This window comes from Aotus nancymaae, unplaced genomic scaffold, assembly GCF_030222135.1.
Source record: "Aotus nancymaae isolate 86718 unplaced genomic scaffold, 86718_ANA_hifiasm-v0.15.2.pri h1tg000006l, whole genome shotgun sequence".
Taxonomy (NCBI): Eukaryota; Metazoa; Chordata; class Mammalia; order Primates; family Aotidae; genus Aotus; species Aotus nancymaae.
In genome coordinates, this window is record NW_026988417.1 from 72,841,998 (window position 1) to 72,864,467 (window position 22,470).

General features: G+C 33.4%; 1 protein-coding gene across 2 annotated transcripts in view; it reads right to left on the reverse strand.

The window, feature by feature from the left end:
* The window catches only part of ANTXR2 (ANTXR cell adhesion molecule 2), a 161,714-nt gene that overhangs the window by 2,669 nt on the left and 136,575 nt on the right, over window positions 1–22,470 (reverse strand). The gene's annotated exons all lie outside the window — the stretch shown is intronic.

Genomic DNA, 22,470 nt, shown 5'->3' on the forward strand with positions numbered 1-22,470 from the left:
ATCATCTCCAGATTCTTCAACCAGCCAAAAGCTAGCATAGTGCTTTCTAAGATAGGATCAAGATTATCACCCTATAGAGAGTTCTATATTTCTTACAATAACTACTCTCAAAATGTTTTAGATTTTAGAACTAAAGCATAATAAAAATCAAAAACAACAAAACATAATGTTGAAGAAGAATGGCTGGAATATTAAAGCAGAATTTTTGTCCATTTTACTCTCAAAAATGACTGCTCAATAAATTTTAAATTTCACAAATAAATGAAGAAACAGAAAAGCATAAAAACAAAACAGAGCTAGGAGTTTCCATTAGTTTTTGCTAAAAGGCAAACATGCATCAAATTATCTGCCTTTTAAATATTTTTGGAGGCAACATTATTACTACAATTTCCAATTTTTATTACTTACTTGTGTTAATGTCTACAAATCATATCAGTGCAAAAGAAAGTAAGAAAAAAGCAGACAGATGATCAAACTACAATGAGGTTAAAATTCCTTACTGATACAAGTCATAGGTCATGTACCCAGACTGTATTTTTGTGTAACCCAGAACTTTCAAACAAGATTTTTAGAGTGCATATTAAGTGAAGAGGTGCTCTTCTCTAGATTAGCTAAGGAAGCTAAGTGTGTTGCCACAACACAATAAAACAATAAAAATGTTATTTTCACAACATGTCATGTTTCAAAATGGTTAGAAATACTTTTGTAAGAGGGACAGGTAGGAAACTGACATCATACACAAATAATTGAGCAGAATAACAGTAGTGCTCCTAAAGCACAATAGTATATGTATTCAATGAGAAATAGATTGGAACTATGCAACTTCAACAGTGATGAACATTTAAATTATTATCTCTGTCAATATTCCAGAATCGAACAAATATATGAGGAATGATATTATGACAGCAAAGATATAAATTAATGACATCTTTTTATTGTGTATTTGTAGATCAAAAAGTAAAACTTTTCTCTCTTCTGTAAAATTTTAAAAATAATTGATTATGAATCTCTATTTTAATTTGTGCTTTATCACTTATTAGCAATATAGATACAAGGATTCTTCTGTGATCACTTCTGTCCTGTATACCCTATTTAGTGTGTAATCACTAGTAATGATTAGTAGATTATTAACTTACTTTAAGCAATTGGATAGTTTAACAAGTGAGATTCATAGTCTACCCAAATTCTCAAATTCACTTCAATATCTCAATTATTCCACACCTAAATTATTTATTTCATTTGATGTGGTTTAATTAAAGATATGGAAACTTGAGTGAAGAAAACTGTTGATTTTGACTCTGAGGTCAATTCTTCCAAAGCTTAGTATTAAGTATTAACTATCAGCTGCCAAATGTCTCTAGATTTAAGCACAAAAAAAAAAGAAAAGAAAAACTTATTAAATGCAATATATACCTATATGTTTTTAAAAACACTCATTAACAAAAATAAGCAAATCTTCTTCTCCCCTTCTGATCATGGACTCAGTGGTTTTTACTTTTATCAACAGCTGATAATATCTGGGTGTAATTTTATTGTTCAAAAATTTTAAAGTAGGTGATTTCGGGAAATTTGTTGAAGAGTTACTGTTGGTGGGACACAGTGGATCAGACCTGTAATCCCAGCACTTTGGGAGGCCGAGGTGAGTGGATCATGAGGTCAAGAGATCGAGATCATCCTTGCCAACATGGTGAAACTCCGTCTCTACTAAAAATACAAAAATTAGCTGGGTGTGGCAGCATGTGCCCGTAATCCCAGTTACTCGAAAGGCTGAGGCAGGTGAATCACTTGAACCCAGGAGACAGAGGTTGCAGTAAGCCAAGATCACACCACCACACTCCAGCCTGGAGACAGAGCTAGACTCCGTCTCCACATAAAAAAAAAAAAAAAAGTTATTGTTAAGCATTTCCCAGTTTTCCCAGTCATGAGGCTCCTTTTCCCAAAGATCCCTACTGCATCTCCACTATAGCTGTACTACACTGTGCCATAATTGTGTGCTCAAATATCTAAAAGGAAAGATAACAGTCTTTAAATCTGAGCACTCTAAAGACAGAGTATGTCTTCCAGCCTCTGCCACTTCTTAACTGTGTGACCAACAACATAATGACTGTATACCTCAGTTCCTTTATTCAGCAAAATGAAGATTAAAAAATGGACCTATTCTTAAGGCTGTTGTAAAAATTAAATTTGTTAATATATATATGAAGTACTGAAAATAGTGCCTGACATATAGCAAACTCTCAATAAAAAACAGATACTGTTATTAGCCAGATCTCAAAAATGAGAAGATAGAATAAGTATGGATCTGAGGAAGAGAAAGAGGATTAGCAAGGAGAAAAACAGTGGAAAAGGAGAGAAGAAAATATGGAGAAAACAGATGAGAGTAGCAAAAAAGAGGAAAAGGTATGAAAGAAATCAAGAAAAATGGAAACTTCTGGGTAGAGGAAAATATTTTATTCAGTATTCCATCAGGCATCTTACTTCCAGGCAATTATTTCATATTGGCTGCTGCCATCCACTTACCAGAAAATTCTAAAATCAAGGCAACACATCTGGTTTTAAGTGACCATGATTAGATAGCATCATCCTTCAACTACACCCAATACTAGCTTACAAAACACATATTAGTGATAACGCTAATTATGTTTAAGGTCATGGATGTTTGGGCTGCCATTTATGTTACAGCAAGAAGTCTATGCCAGAACACTGCAGAGCAATTTTTATTTGTAGAGAATGGAATATGACAAGGCTTATAGGTCTGTCATATCCTCATGCTTAAAATGCCTACACAATAAAGGTATGTTACCAAGGTAGCAAGTAATGCAATATAAAATAACTTGAACATACCACTCATTAAAAAACTGTACAGAATGAAAAGAAGTATTAGTTTATCATGTTTCTTTTTCTGAGACTATTTCACTTTTATAACAAATAATACAAGTGCTAAAAATAACAAAAGTTAACTAAGTAGTTTAATAAGAAACTATTAAATGTAAGCAAAATATATAGAAGAATATGTATAGACCTATATTTGTAAGTTTAATACTTTATTCTCTGTATAGAGGCTATACTAGTATCAGATGACAAGATTATATAGTCTCTAAAATAAACCATTCTAAAATTTTAATATGCCAAAAGAGAGGAACATAAGATTTCCATGAGCAAGAGTTAAAATGAATGAATGTGTAATATTATCCCTATATTTCACAAAGTAATTCAATAAACTGGAACTAAGGTGGCATAAGTGTTTGGTGAATAACATGTAATATATAATCATAATTACAAAGAAAATATTAATTTTCTCTATTTTCTGAACATTTAAATAATATTTCTAAATAATTTCTTGATTTAAAATCATGCCCTAATTATACACGTAAATCATGAGTAAAATCTAAATGTACCGTTGTTGTAATGCTTTTGGTAGCACCCACACTACTTACTCAATTAGGCAATCAATACAACCAACTTGAATTTTATATCATTCCTTATAAATCACTGAAGCATAAACTTTAACAATAACAACATTTAGTCAATATAAAATTGAATTAAATTAGTGTCTGCATTAGTTTAAAAATGAACTATAAATATATCACCTTATTTTGGTTTGGGACTATAATACTCTTTGTATTCAATAAAAACATTGTTAAATTTATTAATTTTGCATGACATAAAAATTGAGAAGTAGAATTTATGAAATATTCATAAAAATTAAGATTAGTTGGAATAAAGATAATTTTATCACTGACTTTATGCTATAGCAAAATACATTTAAAGTATATTAATTTAGAAATCATAATTTTTCAGATACTGATTGACTATGTTGTAGTTGACCTTTCTCCATATATTAAGGAATTAGGCAAATTAATCTAAGTAATATTACTCTGGGTATGTTTACCAACTTAAACATTATCTTTAGTTTGGCATATTTTATATATTAATCACTGAATCATTAAATTATGATCTTGTTAAGGGAACATTACATTTGCCCAATAAAAATTATGACTTTAAAGGAATAAAACTGTCTCCTTTCTAAAGAATACTGTTTTATGCAAACTTGTATTGAAAACATTGCCTAATCAGTGAATTTCTGTGGCAAGAAAAGAACTTTTGTGCATTGCTAGTGAAAGTAAAATTGTCAAAAACTATATGGTAAGCAAAATTTATAAAAATGGTCTTTAAAAGCTTACACATTCTTTGACTCAGTAATTTCACTTTAGGAATCTAACCTAATTAAATAGCTAGACAGAGATTTAAAAATATTTACTATAGGATTTTTATAAAAGTCAAAAATATACTCAATTTGTATTTATTTCTGCCCAACAGAGACTAGTTGAATAAATTCAGATTCATCGATTTTACTCTATTACATAGCCATTAAAAATAAGAAAACTTTCTGAAGATGAAAGACAATGGTAACTAAAAACAAACAATGAATTTTACATAGAAGTGATTGTAATTATACAATATACGCCCCAAAAGTAAAAGACTTTAACAGACAATACACAGACATGCTGCAGGTTAATGGGATATCATATGACTTCTTGCATTCTATTTTTTGCCTTTTTTGCATATTCATATATTTGCTAATTTAAAAACATTAGTTTTCAAAGAGTGAATTCATTCAGCAAACATGCAATCATTTTTAAACATCTGTATTTATGTTTTCAAAAGTCAGCCCAAGAACTTATTAACTACTCACTCTCTGGAATCACCACTAACTTCCAACTATGCCAAAGCTTTTCAGCACTGAATGGGCCCATAAGTTAACTCTTTTACTCATCTTTGGGTTGTATTTTACAGTTAATATCCCAGTGTACCCACTGTAATGCAGTTCAACCCAAGAGCACATTTATATGGTAGAAGATGTATTAATAAATCTTATAATCTATGGTCAGCATTTTCCTCTTATCATACAAAATTCTAAGAGTTTCAGTAAAATGCCTGTGCAAGCACTTGGCAAGGTCACAACTGGCTATCTAATTTTTAAAAATGTGTTTGTGTGTATGTGTATAAGTATATATCAGTACACACGTAAAACCTACCTTATGCCCTATGCATGCTGGAGTTCATTACATTTAAATAAATATAAGGGGGGGCTTTTTAATTTTCATATTACAGCAAACTTTTAATCACATTCCCAATATCTAGGGCATATAATTTCTCTGTGCAATTAACAACATAGAATATTTATACCTCAGGTATTTATCTGTAATAACGTTAGAATCCTTTCTGTCCCAGTCAATTGGCAAAACTGCTCTCAGTTGACTCTAAGTGGAATGATAGCCATTTATTTCTTTAGGTCAATGGTTTATTCATAGGGTAAGCCATGAAGTTCTGTGGCATTTGCAAGGTACCTCACAGGTCACCGTGGCTGGTGCAGTACATGAGAAGGGAACAAGTAGGAACAACTGAGGCCTCTCAAACCTAATGCTCCACTTTCATCTATCTTTTAAAATTGCAATTTGGTATAAGATTTTTGTCTGTGCTAAAAATGTAGTTTGATAACTACTAGTCCAGATCATTCCTATATCAAGTCAGATCACTAGTAAACTATCTGTATATATAGACTTGATTTCTTTACTTTTCTTTAGATCTTCTCATAGATCTACATAAACAATACAACAGTCTCTCTTTTTTTTTTCCTTGGTTATATGAAGAGCCCTAAAAATTTTGGTCATATGAAGAGAATTATGCATTCTGGAAAACTGCTATTGAGGACACTAATATTAAAGGACCAATTCTCCTTGGTGTTCAGGGCTAGGAAAAAGTTTGTTAAATCTGGTAAGCTCATATGTTTCCCTTTTATTATATAATAGCAACTACACAACTTAACCTCTTTCTCTTTATGCGTTGACTTTTAGGAAGCTCAGATTTAAAAGATTTCCTAAAAGCAATTGCTAACCTTAGTATAGATTTTCTGTTATAACTACATCTTGACTTTGGCCCATTATTATTTACCTATTTTTATTCTTCTGAAGTTTGACTATTTTTTTTTTCTCAATACTTCTTTAAAAGTAGACTAGGTATAAGCAAACGTAAACTAATACAGGTTTCTTTCTTGATTCTTAACTTTCTCAGTCATGGAGAATATTCAAACTCCTCTTAATCTCTACAATCCTCTAACAAAGAATTGCTTAAACCTGTGCCTTATGCAATAAGACCATATGCTTCCTATGTTGCTTTTTCTTATTCTCTTAGGGCTTAATGAGGTGCTCTGTAGACAGACAATGTCAAATTATTAATTTGAACATAAACTGAACTAAGTTGAAAAAATTAATATGAACTTGAAGTTTATACACACAAGCATGGTGAAACCATACTATTCTTCACATAATCCCAAAGTTCTTCTGAAAATAAATCTGTCTGAAGACTGAAAACTTCATTTGTTTTTTTTTTTTTGCCTGCTAGGAAAGAGTAAGCACAATATAATTCTTAACAAATTGGAATGTATTAACAGTTTTGATTCATCACTTAGAGCGCAGCTCTGTGTGGAAGCTTTATTTTATTACAAACTTTTCTTTGGTATAAGAATAATCAGAATGTATTAAGGATACAACACAAACAAAAAATCTGGTCATAGCAAAGGCTAAACTCACAATCAGAATCTTTAACTTCACTCAAGTAATTTTCAGGCAATAAATTAGTGTATCTTAGAGTGAGAAGCTTATTGACATTTTCCCAGAAATCGTTGGTGGCAAAACCTTCTCATGAGCCTCACAATAAGTAAGAAGGGAAAGGAGATACCTGAAGAAAAATGTCTGATATTACATTACTACTCCGCAGTTAAATAGACCAAGAGGTGAAAATATGACAACAGTAGGAATTGACATATTTGCTATTGCCTAGGTATACAGACCCCAACTCCTCGGTAATATTTAAAACTGACTTCACTATCTCATTTTCACCGTGGCCAGTAATAGCAGCATTAACCAGAGCAAGTGCCATGTCTCCCATCTCTCGAGCATTAAAATTCCAGTGGCATTAACACCTGTGAGCTCCTTTACTAGCTATCTGCACAGGATGTATTTCACTGCTATAACTGTTACAGTATTATGCTCACCTCATAAATATCCATTGACAAGCTGAAGCAAACAACCGCACTTTAGTTTAGACTTTTCAAACACAGAAAGCTGATTTATTTATAAATCACTTCTTAAAAAAGTTTACTAAACCTTCATGTTCTGTACAACAGTAAAGAGTGTTTCGAATTTAAAATTGTATACAAAGCACCTATACACAGAGACATAGAGACAAATCAAGAGTTCCAAGAAATCACTCATATAAGGAGAGACTTGAGAACACAATAGGCATTTTGAGTGGAGATTTTCTGTAGCAAATGGAGATTCAGGACTGAAGAAAGGCATATAGTATCACATCTCTCTCTCTGTCTCTCCGTATATATGTATATAAAGAATCTGTGCTATCCTTTGCTCTAAATAAAACTGCAAAATTTTAAGCTGAAATATAAATTCCACATACTGTTTTCTAATGGAAGCTCAACCTATAAATGTCCAATTTTACAGTAGAGACCACGCACCATATGGATATTCAGGAGATGTCATGAAGAGAAGTTCTGAGTTTGGCTGAAAAATTTACCTTTAAATGTTTTTTCTTCAGTCTCTCTAATCTGCCATGGGACCTGCAAAATTTTAGTGTCTCTATACACATGATTAATGTTTATTTTGCAAATACCTAGGTTTTTAAATATCTGTTGAAATTCAGGCATAGAGTTGGCAGTTAATGATATACCTAAACCACACCTCATAATAGTAAGATGAAATTGATGCTTCCAAATTGTTAATTTCAAGTAAGATACATATCTGGATGTAGATATAGATATCTACAAAAATCGTTTTGGAAATACCTTATTTTGTGTCTCCTAATAAGTCAAAATGGCAAGTAGGTGCCCCAAAGGTATTAATAGATAGCTATAGACATAGATATAATCAGGACAGAATTCTGTATACCTTCTTAGTTGCTTAACATTTATTTTGTGAGGCATATAATAGATCATGTAGAAATTACTTTCTGCTTTCTAATCTCAATTAGAACACAGATCATTTCATAGATCTTAAATCAATAGTAGAAGATTGCTCATAATATAACCTTAAAGCAATAGAAAAACAGAAAGTAATCTATGCATATTATAGCATTACTGGTATTAACAAAAGACTGAAAATGATCCAAATGTCCACCAGTTAGAAACAAGTTGAATAAACTAAGATACAGATAGAAAATGTAATACTATAAATAATATACATCTATTAGAAAGAATGAGGAAAATTTCTATACACCATTGTGGAATGATGAACAGGATTTATGAAGGGGGTTAAAATGAAGGGGCATATACTATACAAACTATAGCAACTTTTATATTACAAAGAAGGAAAATACACTGTCATCAATATATGATTAATTTTTAAAGAGAAAGAAAAAATAATTCATTTGAAAATAGAATTGGTTAGCAACAGGTGGGCGGCACAGAGTAGAGTGAATAAGAATGTAAATGAGATAACTTTCAATGTATCTTGTTATATGCTATTAAATACAAACATGTAAACGTTTGACATTTGAAAAACAGTTACATAATAAAAACAAATTTCCCAAAATTAAAATGACCTTCACTAAGTGCAAGGAAGAAGCCTGCCAAAAGCATAGGACATGGCGGGAAAACTGGTGTGGAGAGGTCCTACCACAGTATCTGAGGCTTTCTTTGAGAGCAAAGAAGTAGTCAACTGAAGTCTGGGAGAAAGGCAGGAGGGTAGAGAAATATTTCCTTCTTCAAAAGCACATGGAGCTTTCTCCAAGGGAATAGAAGCGGCTCACGGAAGCTTTGGGACATAGCAAGAAGAAAGAGAAAGAACAGCCCTGTGGAACCCAGAGCCTTCCCCAACCACAGGGTAGCAGTCTGCTGAAACCTGGAAGCAGAACCGAGAAATATTCCCCCAAATCTCATGAGGCCCTCTCAGATTGCAGATGAACTGTAATGGAAAGAGAGACAGAGACAGACAGAGAGACAGAGAGAGAGAGAGAAAGAGAGATACTGAAGGGAAATCCTTAATCCTATCCTCAAAATCATGAAAGCTAGTAGTGAACTAAAAACAAATAAGAGTAAAACTTAACTACAGATTAGCAACATGACAAAGAAAGTGATACATACTTTTTAAAAGATAAATGATACCTAGGTCAGCCTCTTTTTAAAATTCTCAGGATCTAGTATAAAATTACAAATTATGGTACACACAAAGAAGCATAAAAATATGACTCATAATCAGTGAAAACACAGATAATATAGGCAACACATGGATTAGATATCGTAGTTAATAGACACGGATTTGAAATAGCTATGATAAAAATGTTAAAGATCTTGCAAAAAAGGTAGATAACATGCATAAAGGTATTGGGAATATCAGAAGAAATGGAAACTATAAATAAGAAGCTATAATAAGATACCAAAACTAAAGAGAAAACATACAATATCAGAAATAAAGAATATTTGATTGGTTTTAAAGTAGAATGGACACAGCAGAAGAAACACTCACTGAATTTAAAGGTAGGAAAACAGAAATTGTTTAAATTTAAAAATAGAGAAAAAAATAACTAAGGAGAATTTGAGCCATATGGGACAATATTCAATTGTCTATCATGTAAGTAATAGGTATCCCATAAGGAGAGGACGTAAAATGGAGCTAAAAAATTACTTGAAAAATAAATGCTCAGAACTTCCTAGAATTGATGGAAGACACAAACTTATAGATCAAAGAAACTCAGTTAACTCTGAGAAGGATAAATACATAGAAGCCCAGGGAACATATAGTTAAAGTTCTGAAAACCAAGAATATCATAAAAGCATATCTCTTTCCCCTTACCCTTCCCTGAAATAAGATATAATGAGGGAATGGTGATAAGCACGGCAGTTGACTTTTTATCAGAAACAATGGAGGACATGACACTATGGAACTCTCTAAAATAGTAAATGGGGGAAAATATCAATTAAGATGTCTACATTCAGAGAAAATATCCTTCAAAAATGTGGGCAAAATAAAGACATTTTCAGACAGCATTTAACAAGTGCTAAACGTTCTTGAGACTGAAGGAAAAAAGACACTATGTGGATGGAAGCCGAGATCTGCAGGAAAAAATAAAGAAACAGAATAGTAAATATGTGACTAAATACACAAGTAATATAAACAAAAATTTGAAATTTTATGACACTATTAAAAGAATAAATAATAGCATATCGAAATCATAACATATGTAGAAGTAGAATACATGACAACAAGAACATAAGAAGCAGAAAGAAAAAAATGGAAATTATACCACTGCAATGTTTGCGTATTGTTCTTGAAGTACTTTAATATTATTTGATGGTATATTGAAAGTTAAAGCATATTGTTATTTCTAGAGCAACCATGTAAAAACAAGATAGATAAATGGATAAAAAGGTAACAGAGGAGATAGAACATAGAACAAAAAAAAAAAATTTAATGTTAACCTAAAAAAGGAAAAAAAAGGAGGAACAGAAGAAAAAAGAATGGATGTGGCAAATAGAAATCAAATACAGTAAACTTAAGAACTGGAACAGATAAACTAGATACAAGAATACGTATAGAAAATAAATATTTTAGGTGACAACACAGTATTTTATCTGTATAGTAGCATTAGAATATGAACTAAGGATAAACAGAGAACCAAAGAAATGTTTCACTTAATTCATCAGTCTTAATTTTACTGATACTATTTTATTATTAATTCATAGTTATATAATGTGATAGTTAACAGTGTCAACTTGATTAGATTGAAGGATGCAAAGTATTGTTCCTGGGTGTGTCTTGGAATGTGTTGCCAAAGGAAATTAACATTTGAGTCAATAGACCTGGAAAGACAGACCCATCCTCAATCTGGGTGGACACCATCTAATCAGCTGCCAGCACAGCCACAGTAAAAGCAGGGAGAAGGACACGGAAAGACTAGACTGGCTTAGTCTTCTGGCCTACATCTTTCTCCCATGCTGGATGCTTCCTGCCTTCAAACATCAGAGAATAGCTTTTGGACTCTTGGACCTTCGATCACAGACTGAAGGCTGCACTGTCAGCTTCCCACTTTTGAGGTCTGGGGACTTGGACTGGTATCCTTGCTCCTCAGTTTGCAGATGGCTTATTGTGGGACTTCACCTTGTGATCATGTGAGTTAATATGAGTTAATACTCCTTAATAAACTCCCCTTTATATATACATCTATCCTGTTAGTTCTGTCCCTCTAGAGAACCCTGACTAATACATATAACTTATATAAATGATAGGGAAGATAAGTAATTATATTAAAATTTTTAAGACTAAGATTTTTCATGTCGGAGAAAACAGATATAAGTATAAATTCAAATATATTCAGTAAAATCCTTTAATGCTAAGTTGGAGCTGTAAATATACTATTAACTCACTTTTTTTCCCCCAGACTACTGTATTTCCCAGCTCTGCCTGCTGAAAAGGCCTAAAGCAATGACAGTAAAAATTAGCACCCCCTAGTACTCAAAATGTTTTCTCTAAATACCATTAACTAGTAAAAACAAATCTAGGACTCCTTGGAATTGAATCATTGATTCCAGTTTGGGGACAGAAAATGTAAAAGATGAGTCTGGGACATTTTATGCCAAATGAAAGAAATTAATCAAAGACTAATGGCTTAATGTCACAAATATACAGCAATCAATATGAGGGATCAGGCTTTTACTACCTGCCTCTGATCCATCTTGGTATCATTAAACGTGTAACAACTCATGTGATGCAGCGTAAAGTACACAGTATCACCTATGAATAATCTATGCAAAAATTAAAAGGTGAATCTGAATCAGAGTAAAAGGGTACAGAATATCAGTATATCTGTGTGTTGGGGATGAGTGCTGGTGAAGTTGCAATTTTATAAAAAGTATATAGTAGGTAGAGAAACCAGCAAGCACAAAGGCTGTGGGGAAATCATATTTGCCATATCTGTGGAAAAGCCAAACAGGTAACATGGCAGGAACAAAGCTAGCAATGGAGAAAGCGGAAGATGAGGTCAAAGAGGAGACCTTACCACACAAAGCCTGATAGCAGTCACTTAGAAATCTTCTTTTTCTAAACCAGAGTTACTAATTATACAAAATTAACATCTGGATCCCTTCTCATCTCTTTTACTACAGATAGAGTTAAGATAAATGACTTACATTTCAAATTCTTAAGATTCACATGTACAAAGCACAAAACAAGCAAAAAATCATCCAATGGACAATATCAGACTAAAGAATCCAAACTACAACATTTATGTCAAATAATAGCTAATTGCAAACAAAATCTATATTTGAATCATGAATTTAGAAAAAAATCCAAATGAAAGGCATATTACATCACTATCAGGTGGGAAATAGTATAAATTAGTTTGCTCAGAGTGCAAGAATGCTAGCATGAAACTAGCAATCTTTTGCTAGAGCATTTCTAGACTTAAAATTTTTAACCTCACTGAGGTTAAAATTTTTGCTCCACAAAGCAAAAAGTTTACATGCAATTCATGTATTTCTTCTTGGAAAATTAGAGATCAAGATAAATCATTTGCATTACCAAGTTGCTTTTGGCACATTTAAAGAGAAAACCTTAATGTTTATGTATCAACACTGAAAAATATTTCTTAAGAGATTTTCCTAATGTATATGGCTCTAGTGATGCAGTGATTTATTTCTAGCTAAGTTAGGTTTCTAGGAATTAAATCCTCACTTTTAGAACTCTAAAACAATGTGCACTGTCTTAGTAAAAAATTAATAGCTCAAAGATTAATAACTAAAAGCCTCCACTGGATTTATATGGATTTTCATTAGTTGTCTCTACTTAAAAATGTCCATAGCTCTTTGAGTCATTTGCCAAACAGCTAAATTCCCATACAATTTGAGATTAACTGATTTAGCACAAATATTAAAAACTTCACCTTAAGTTTCTGAATTAATGCTTTATGGATAAGACTGTAGAAATGTATAGTTTTTAAAGCTTTATTTTGAAGGGCAATTATGGATTACTTTCTGAAAGCTTACAAATGAAAACTTTTATGAAAAATCTGCCTAAATCTTTGGGCATGGGCAAGGACTTCATGACTAAAACACCAAAAGCAATGGCAACAAAAGCCAAAATAGACAATGGGATCTAATTAAACTTAAGAGCTTCTGCGAAGCAAAAGAAACTATCAATAGAGTGAACCAGCAACCAACACAATGAGAAAATATTTTTGCAATCTACCCATCTACAAGGGGCTAATATCCAGAATCTACAAAAATTTAAAAAAATTCACAAAAGAAAAACAACCCTATCAAAAGCGGGCAAGGAATATGAAAAGACACTTTTCAAAAGAAGACATTTATGCAGCCAATAAACATATGAAAAAGTGCTCTTCATCACTGGTCATTAGCAAAATGCAAATCAAAACCACGTTGAGATACCATCTCATGCCAGTTAGAATGGCGATCATTAAAAAATCAGGAGACAACAGATGCTGGAGAGGATGTGGAGAAAAAAGAATGCTTTTACACTGTTGGTGGGAGTGCAAATTAATTCAACCATTGTGGAAGACAGTGTGGTGATTTCTCAAGGATCTAGAAATAGAAATAGCATTTGACCCAGCAATCCCATTACTGGGTATACACCCCAAGGATTATAAATCATTCTATTATAAAGACACATGCACAAGTATGTTTATTGTGGCACTGTTCACAGTAGCAAAGACTTGCAACCAACCCAAATGCCCATCAACGATAGACTGGGTAAAGAAAATGTGGCACATATACACCATGGAATACTATGCAGCCATAAAAAAGGATGAGTTCATGTCTTTTGCAGGACATGGATGAAGCTGGAAACCATCATTCCTGGCAAACTGACACAAGAACAGAAAACCAAACACATGTTCTCACTCATAAGTGGGTGTTGAACAATGAGAATGCATGGATACAGGGAGGGGAATATCACACACTGGGGCCTGGGGGACCAGGCAGGTAGGGGAGGAATACAAGGGAGTGGGAGGATTGGGGAGGGATAGCATTAGGAGAAATACCTAATGTAGATGACGGGGCAATGGATGCAGCAAACCACCACCATGGCACGTGTATACCTGCACAATTTGCACATGTACCCCAGAAGTTAAAGTATAATAAAGAAACAAACAAACAAATAAATAAATAAACTTAGTTACTGTGATACTGGTTTTTGCTTTTGTTTTTTTTCACCACAGCAAGTGTTTAGTGAACATGTTCCAGATATTCAGTTCTAATGAAATACGTGTGTATATATTCAATGTTTGGACAATCGATTTATGTCTTAGGTATTTTTATTATATTTGAGAAAAACAATTTTAAACAATCACTGAGGTAATTTATTACATTAATAATAAGATGCATCCTGATTTCCCAAATAATTATTTAATTTTGAATATTTATTAGTGATGTATGATATAAATGATGTATATGTTTTAATAACACATAAATAATGTGGATTGAGACTCTGCACATTATACTTCCTCATTCTAAACTGCTAGAGCAGCAGACAAATGACTATTTCTTGCTAAACTTACACCATGGAAAACAAAACTTCTAGCAGACTTAAAATTGTATATGCTAAAATTAGGCTGATAACAACATAAAATCCCTGCTCTTATGTGAAGATGCAAGTCTAAACAAGCCTTTCATTCATAGCCACAGAAATTTATATTGTAAACATAAATGCCACCATGACCCAAATGTTATTTCACTGATCAGTGAATATACAATGGCATTTAATGGTGATTTCTTGCTCACAGTTTATAAAGAAACTAAACGCACATCAAGTTTGTCTTTAATGAATGCAGGCATTCCTAGTCTAAATAACTTACATCAACTAACACGAGTAAGTCTTAAAATAACTATGGAAATATTAAACCATCTCTAGAGATATAATTAATCCCATTCAAATGAAAAATGTAAACTTTCAAAGTTTAAACATTTAACACATACAATTTTACAGATACATAGTGTTTCAAAATACAAATTGACTAAAAACTAACATGTATTACATTACCCTTATGTACAAAGAATAGTTTGCTTCTTGATCCAGAGAACTAAAAAAATGCTGAAGACATATACACTTAAAAATCAAATAGCAAAAAGTGATTGGTTTTAATTATCTATCCCTACTTGATCATATTATAATGTTTCTATGTAATAACTCAACAAATATCGAAGAACATGAAACTGAAATTTAGGTCTGCCTACAAGTAGGGGTCCAGATCTCAAGTATAATAGGTGATAGATGGTAGGTAGGTAGGTTTGTAGGTAGATACATAGATAACACAGACATATAGAGACAGAGATAAAAATTTAAGGTTAGATGAGAAAAATTATATTCTAAGCCATAATGGTTTTCTAAAACAAAAATAATTAACCTGTTACCTTAAATACAAATAATATGATTAGACTTTAAATAATAGCAAATTGGTTCAGTGTTAATAACACTTCTAATTTTTTAACAAGTAATCTAATTTAACATCCATCTTCTTTCTTCAACTGTAAGCTCTATGTTTCTTTTTCACTATCATTTTACAAATGCTTAAAACAGTACTCATCCTATAGATGAGTGCTTAAAAATATTAGCTGAATGAATGGTAACTACTGGGCTTGAAATATTAAATTTGATCTAGGTGGTCAATAGTTATCTGAAGCATATAACTGACACTGCATTTGTATGAATATTGAAAGTTTCAATGCAATAACACAATGACTAGGAAGCCATAAAACAAAATACAATGGTTGACTTATCTGAATATACAAACACAAAACTATAAAATTATATTTCAGCTTTTGCTAACTAACTTGTAATGAAACAACAGTGGTAAACATTCTACAGGCAAAAGTCTTCCTGGCTTATTTAGTCACATGAATATTCAAGTAGGCCTAGATGTCCTGCTTCCTGTATGTGTGGCCCAGTAATTAATAAGGAAGTGGCTGAACTGCAGGATGGAAATGTTCTAAACCAGGAAACAAGTAGGCATTGGAGAGGAGCTGACCTTGGTGTCAGTTCCAGAGAGAAAGCAGATGGTAGGAAGCGAGGTCTGCTTCATGCTGAAACTACCAAGAGACAGAAAAGATGGGGATGAAAATATATATTCCAACACCACTGTGAGTATTAGATCTAAATACAACACACGCTTTGATAAGCAAAAGTGGTCATTATGACATATACACATATCATGAAGTGGTGAAAGTATTTAAATCAGTGCACGGTTAACTGATTTCATAGGTATTTCCTTTATGCCTCTGTTATTTCCTGTCAAATAAATAAATATTCGAAGAACCATGATTTTTCTTCACACAAGTGGCAGAGCACATACGCTGTCTCTATCTGTGTTGATACAATTCCAGACATTAAGTTACACATCAGGGAGAAATCCTTTTGTATTTATTGATTATTAACATTATTAAATTTGGAAAAGAAAATAAAGCACAATTCATGAAGATTTCTCAAAACATACACACATATATTGTATTAATTGTAGATTTGGTGAGTACATGTGCAGGTTCGCTACATGGGTGTACTGCATAATGCTGGGATTTGGGCTTCCAGTGAAGCCATCACCAAATAGTGAGCATAGTATGAGGCTTTTCAACCTTTTCCCTCCTCTCTCCCTCTCTTCTTTTGGGGTCCTCAGTGTCTATTATTTCCATATTTATGTCCATGCCAAAATACATATTTTTTAAATGCTCTCAAAATTGATAGCATTTGCTGACAAGTATAAAAGTTTAAGTACTGGGTACTTCATCAACAAGTAAAGATTTGGAATTTTTAAAAGGTTAAAAACATTCTTTAAAATAATGAAAGAGGCCAAGTGCAGTGACTCAAGCCTGTAATTCCAGAACTTTGGGAGGCCTAGGCAGGAGGACTGCTTGAAACCGGAAGTTTGAGGCTGCAGTGAGCTATGATTACACCAGTGCACTACAGCCTGGGTGACAGAGAGAGATCCTGTGTCTAAAATAAATAAGTAAATGGAAATGAAACATAACTTGAAAAAGCAATTTCAATTACTATAGCACTTTTAAAATTAATGAAAAAGTTCTTAATCTCTATTGTATTGTCAGATTTGTTCTTCTTTTGGCAAGAGATTATTAGAAAAATTACTAACTCCATGGCAGGACTAGAACACAGAGATTCTTTAGCATTAGGAACATAAAAGTATAGAAACTACAAAAATTCTAGTGTTCACAATGCTTACTTCCTTTAAAATTTAACCTCTGCTATAGTTTTTAAGTGATACAACTAAAATCTATTTCAAAAAATCTTTTCACTTGAAAATATATCTTTGGTGATTGAAACAAACAAAAAAAGTTCTAGTTGTCATGTATCAGTACAATGCCATAATAAAAATTGTGCTGAATTGTCATACTCTCACCTAACATCCTATCATTACACATAGAAAAGCTATATGAGATGACAACGTAACATTTTGTTTGAATGGCATCCCTGAGAAAAATCCAACTGCAGCAGCACATTTTTTTAGATTTAAACATGAAAGATCGGTCATTCTAAATATGTATCATTGTATTTTTTCATCAAAGTCAACACCAATCTTCTGAACTTAGAGAAGGCTGAATGAATAAAATATTCTTGTGCTGGCAAACCCAAAACCTGGACAACTGTATCAGCATTTTTATTTAGTTTCTTCTGACAACATCAATGCACCTTGCAAAAAGCAAGCCAGCTGTTCATTCTATTTGGTGGTATTAAAAGTCTGTTTTACAGACTGAAATTATAGTCACTCTTTCTTGTTTTTTTTCTTTTTTTGAATGATGGTGGTATTAAAGCCTTTGATAATTAAAAAAACATTTTTATGTGGGTTTCTTGTGTACTTCTATTTTTAAATATACAATTTAACATATGTTTAAAATACAGTATATGGAAATAAGAAAAAGCAAATTTGAATTCCAGGCACAAATATTGGTTTAAATGCTAACACCATGTAAATGTATTACTTTATAGTAACCTTAAATCAGGAAGGTTATTGAGACTCAAAACTAACAAAAACATAATCTCTTTGCTATAATAATACTAATTTTCAGGACCTACATTTTCCACAGTTGGTTTGTAATTGTTCAGGTTCTACAAAATTTATTTCCAGTTTTAAAAAGATTATATCAAGAGAGTCACTCTCTTTGTATGACTGGGGTCACTTCTTATTGAGTGACATTAAAAATAACACCTTTACAAATCAGCCTGTGAATAAATTAATTAGCAGTAACCACTGAGTATTAACAGTGTAACAATGTTCATCTATCTACTTAATTGCATTATCACAGAGGTGGTGTCTATGAACAAGGTAAGTTTTAAGCAACCAAAGTCTGACAAAGAAAATTTTAACATCATTCAGCTGTTTTTCAGACATGAAAAATTTTTAAAGTATTTTTCTTTGGTTGTGTTTCACATTTATGAGAAAAGGACAAACTATACCTGACAAAGTGGACTTCGAACATATCTACCATCAATCAGTGTATCCTTAAACAATGACTTCAATATCCTGTGCTCTTTACCTTGGGATAATTGTACATCAAAATCGATATTCGAAATAATGGCTATGACAAAGTTTCTAGATTATTAAGTTTCTGCTGAATTAAGTGATTAGTTTATGTTCAATAAATCAATAAATAATTTAAAATAAAAATTTTTACCCAATATCTTTAAGAATTAAAACCCCATATTTGGTTCATATGTTCTTGTGTATGTTTATGAGGAAATTTAGTTAACCAGGATATTCAATTTACCAAAACATAGCAATCCCAACTATTTCTATAAAAAGTTTGTTAAACCATGTTATCGATGAGATAGGAAATGTGCCTCACTTGATGTCAGAAGGTTCTAGCTCTAATCTTACCATTTCATAAACCACACTTGGTCAAAGTTTCCACATAGAAGGCTGTGTTAGCTTACATGGGTGGGATGAGGAGAAAAATGATTGCTATATCAAAGCAAATAAAGAAACCTGATTTTAAGCTTAGAAAGAAAAATGAAAATTTATAAAGATTTATAAAGACTTGCATATTAAAGTAACTATTATTAAAAAATCTATTTCATCAAATGTGGAAACAGCTGAACGTATCACCTCTGTAGGTATTTTTTAATAAACTAAGAAGCCCAACTACATTGCTTATATAGGAAATCTGCTATGAAGTTACTATAACTTATTATCTAAGTATTTTATCTTTTTATACCTATGCCAAGCAAAATACCTAAGCTAGAAATGCACAGTAACTGTACAGGTATCTGCAGTCCCATGTTGATTACAGCCTTATTCACAGTAGCCAAGATATGGAAACAATGTAAATATCCATCAGTGGATAAATAGATAAAGAAATTGTGAGATATATATATATATGTTAGAATAACATTATTCAGTCTGAAAAAAAGAAGGAAGTACTGCCATTTACAACAGATGAATCTGAAGGACATTGTGGTAAGTGAACAAAAACAGACATAGAAAAAAATACTGTACTATTTATTTCACTTACATGCAAAATCTAAACAACAAAAAAGTAACAAAAAATACTGCATTATATACTGGAAATTAACAAAGAGAGTAGATTTTAGGAGCTCTTACCACACATACACACACACACAGGCACTCATGTGTGCACGGTAACTATGGAGGGTGATGGATATGTTGATCTGTTTTGCTGTATTAATAATTTGATTATGTACAGTTGTCCCTCAGTATCCACAAGGGACTGGTTCCAAGACCGACCTGGCAAATATCAAAATCTGCAGATGCTCAAGTCTCTCATATAAAAATTGCATAGTATTTGCATATAACCTACATACTTACTCCTATATACTTTAAATAATCTCTACATTACTTATAGTATCTAATACAATGTAAATGCTATGCAAATAGTTTATACTATATTTTAGAAATTTGTATTATTTTTATTGTTATAGTGTTATTTTTCCCAAATATTTTCAATTCATGGTTGATAGAATCTGAGAATGTAGAACCCACAGATAAGAAAGACTGTCTGTATGTGTATATTAAAACCTTAAATATATGCAATAAAATAAAATTTTAAAAAATGCATATTATCTGTTTACAGATAGAGAAAAGTAGAAGTTGAAAATAACTGCTATTATCATACTTTCCACCCATTAAGGTGGCTATTATCAAAAAGAACAAGAAAAAAATAACAAGTGTTATCAAAAATGTGGAAAGTTTGAAATCTTCGTGCATTGATGGTGGAAATGTAAAATGGTGTAGCCATTGTGGAACACAGAATGGTAGCTCCTCAAAAAATTAAACATAGAATTACTACATGATCCAGTAATCCCACTTCTGGATATACACCTAAAATAATTGAACGTGGGAACTCACACAGATATTTGTACACCCCTATTCACAGAAGCATTATTCACAACTGTCAAAAAGTGGAAACAATTCAAATGTCTATCCATGGAGTAATAGATAAAATGTGGCATATACCTACAATGAAGTATATTATTCAGTCTGAAAAAGAAATGAAATTTAGATACATGTTACAACAAGAATGAACCATAAGCCACTACGGCAGGTGAAATAAGCCAGACACGAAAGGACAAATATTGTATGATCTCACTTACGTGTTGCCTAAAATATTCAAATTCATAGAGACAGAATAAAATAGTGATTACTAGGAATTAGGGAAAGGAGAGAATTGGGAATTATTGTTTAATGGGTAAGGAGTTTCAGTCTGGGATAATGAAAAAGAGAGATGGATAGTGGTGACAGATGTACAACAATTTGAATGTACTTAATGCTACTGAATAGTATATTTAAAAATTATTAAACTGTAAGTCTTATGTTTTACATATTTTACCACAATAAAAATATTGTCATTATTTATAGTACTTTTAAATCAACTAAAAATTATCATGATTTGGAGAGAGTCGATCCAAGATGGCCGATTAGGAGGAACTCGGGATTGCAGCTCCGAGAGAAGGCACAGAGGGTAAGTGGACGCCGCATTTCCAGACGGATTTTTACTGCCCACAGACCAGTAGATTCACAGGAGGAGGAGCCCCACGGGTCGCCAGCGCGGCTGGTCTGACCTGCGTGGCTGCTCGGCCTACGCCCTGGGGCGGGGGGCAGCAGCTCCTTGAGCAGAGTGAGAGAGACTGAGTCCCCTCTGAGCTAGCAAGGGGAGCTGAAGCAGGAAGTCAAGCCAGGAGATTCCCAGGCAAGGGCGCACCACGAATCTCAGAGCCACTGCTTCAGCTGACACAGCGGCTCACAGGGCAGCAGATTTTTACTGCCCACGGACCAGAAGATTCACAGATGGAGGAACTCCACGGGTTGCCAGCGCTGCTGGTTGGACCGGCGTGGCCGCTCGGCCAACACCTGGGGCAGGGGGCAGTGGCTCCTTGTGCAGAGTGAACAAGACTGGGTCCCCTCTGGGCCAGCAAGGGGAGCTGAGGCAGGGAGTCAAGCCAAGAGATTCCCAGGCAAAGAGGGCGCCACGGGAAGCACTGCTGAACCCGGGATGGTCCAGCTCTGTGGGGGAGGGGCGGCCTCCACTGGGAAACACCCTGCAGTTCCCAGGGCAATTTGCCATAACCCGCCACTACAGAGACTCCGTCACTACAGGGGCGGGCCAACATAGCGGAAGCAGTTCTAACTACACCCATATAAACAGGACTGCAGGGAAGTTCACACAGAAGCTGGGCGGAGCCCACAGCAGCTCAGCGAAGCCTCTGCAGGCTGAGTGTGACTAGGCTGCCACCTTGTGGGCAGGGAAAATGGTAGCAAGACAGCGGGAAATCATAAAGCCCTAACTCCCTGGAACAGAACACCTCGGGGGAAGAAAAGGGGGTTTATGAGTTCAGCTGCTGCAGACTTAAAATTACCAAAATCAGAAAGACAGCAACTACAAAGTCGATAGGTGGGTAAATCCACAAAGATGGGAAGAAACCAGAGCAAAAAGGATGAAAACACCCAAAACCAGAACACCTCTCCTCCTACAAGGGAGTGCAACTCCTCACCAGCAAGGGAACAAGACTGGATGGAGAATGAGTGTGATGAAATGACAGAATCAGCTTTCAGAAAATGGATAATAAGAAAGTTCCATGAGCTAAAAGAACATGTTCTAACCCAATGCAAAGAAACCAAGAACCTTGAAAAAAGACTTGAAGAAATGCTAACAAGAATGGACAACTTAGAGAGGAATATGAGTGAATTGATGGAGCTGAAAAACACAACACGAGAACTTCGCAAAGCATGCACAAGTTTCAACAGCCGAATTGACCAAGCAGAAGAAAGGATATCAGAGGTCAAAGATCAACTCAATGAAATAAAATGAGAAGGCAAGATTAGAGAAAACAGGGTAAAAAGGAATGAACAAAGTCAACAAGAATTATGGGACTATGTGAAAAGACCTAATCTACGTTTGATAGGTGTACCTGAATGTGACGAAGA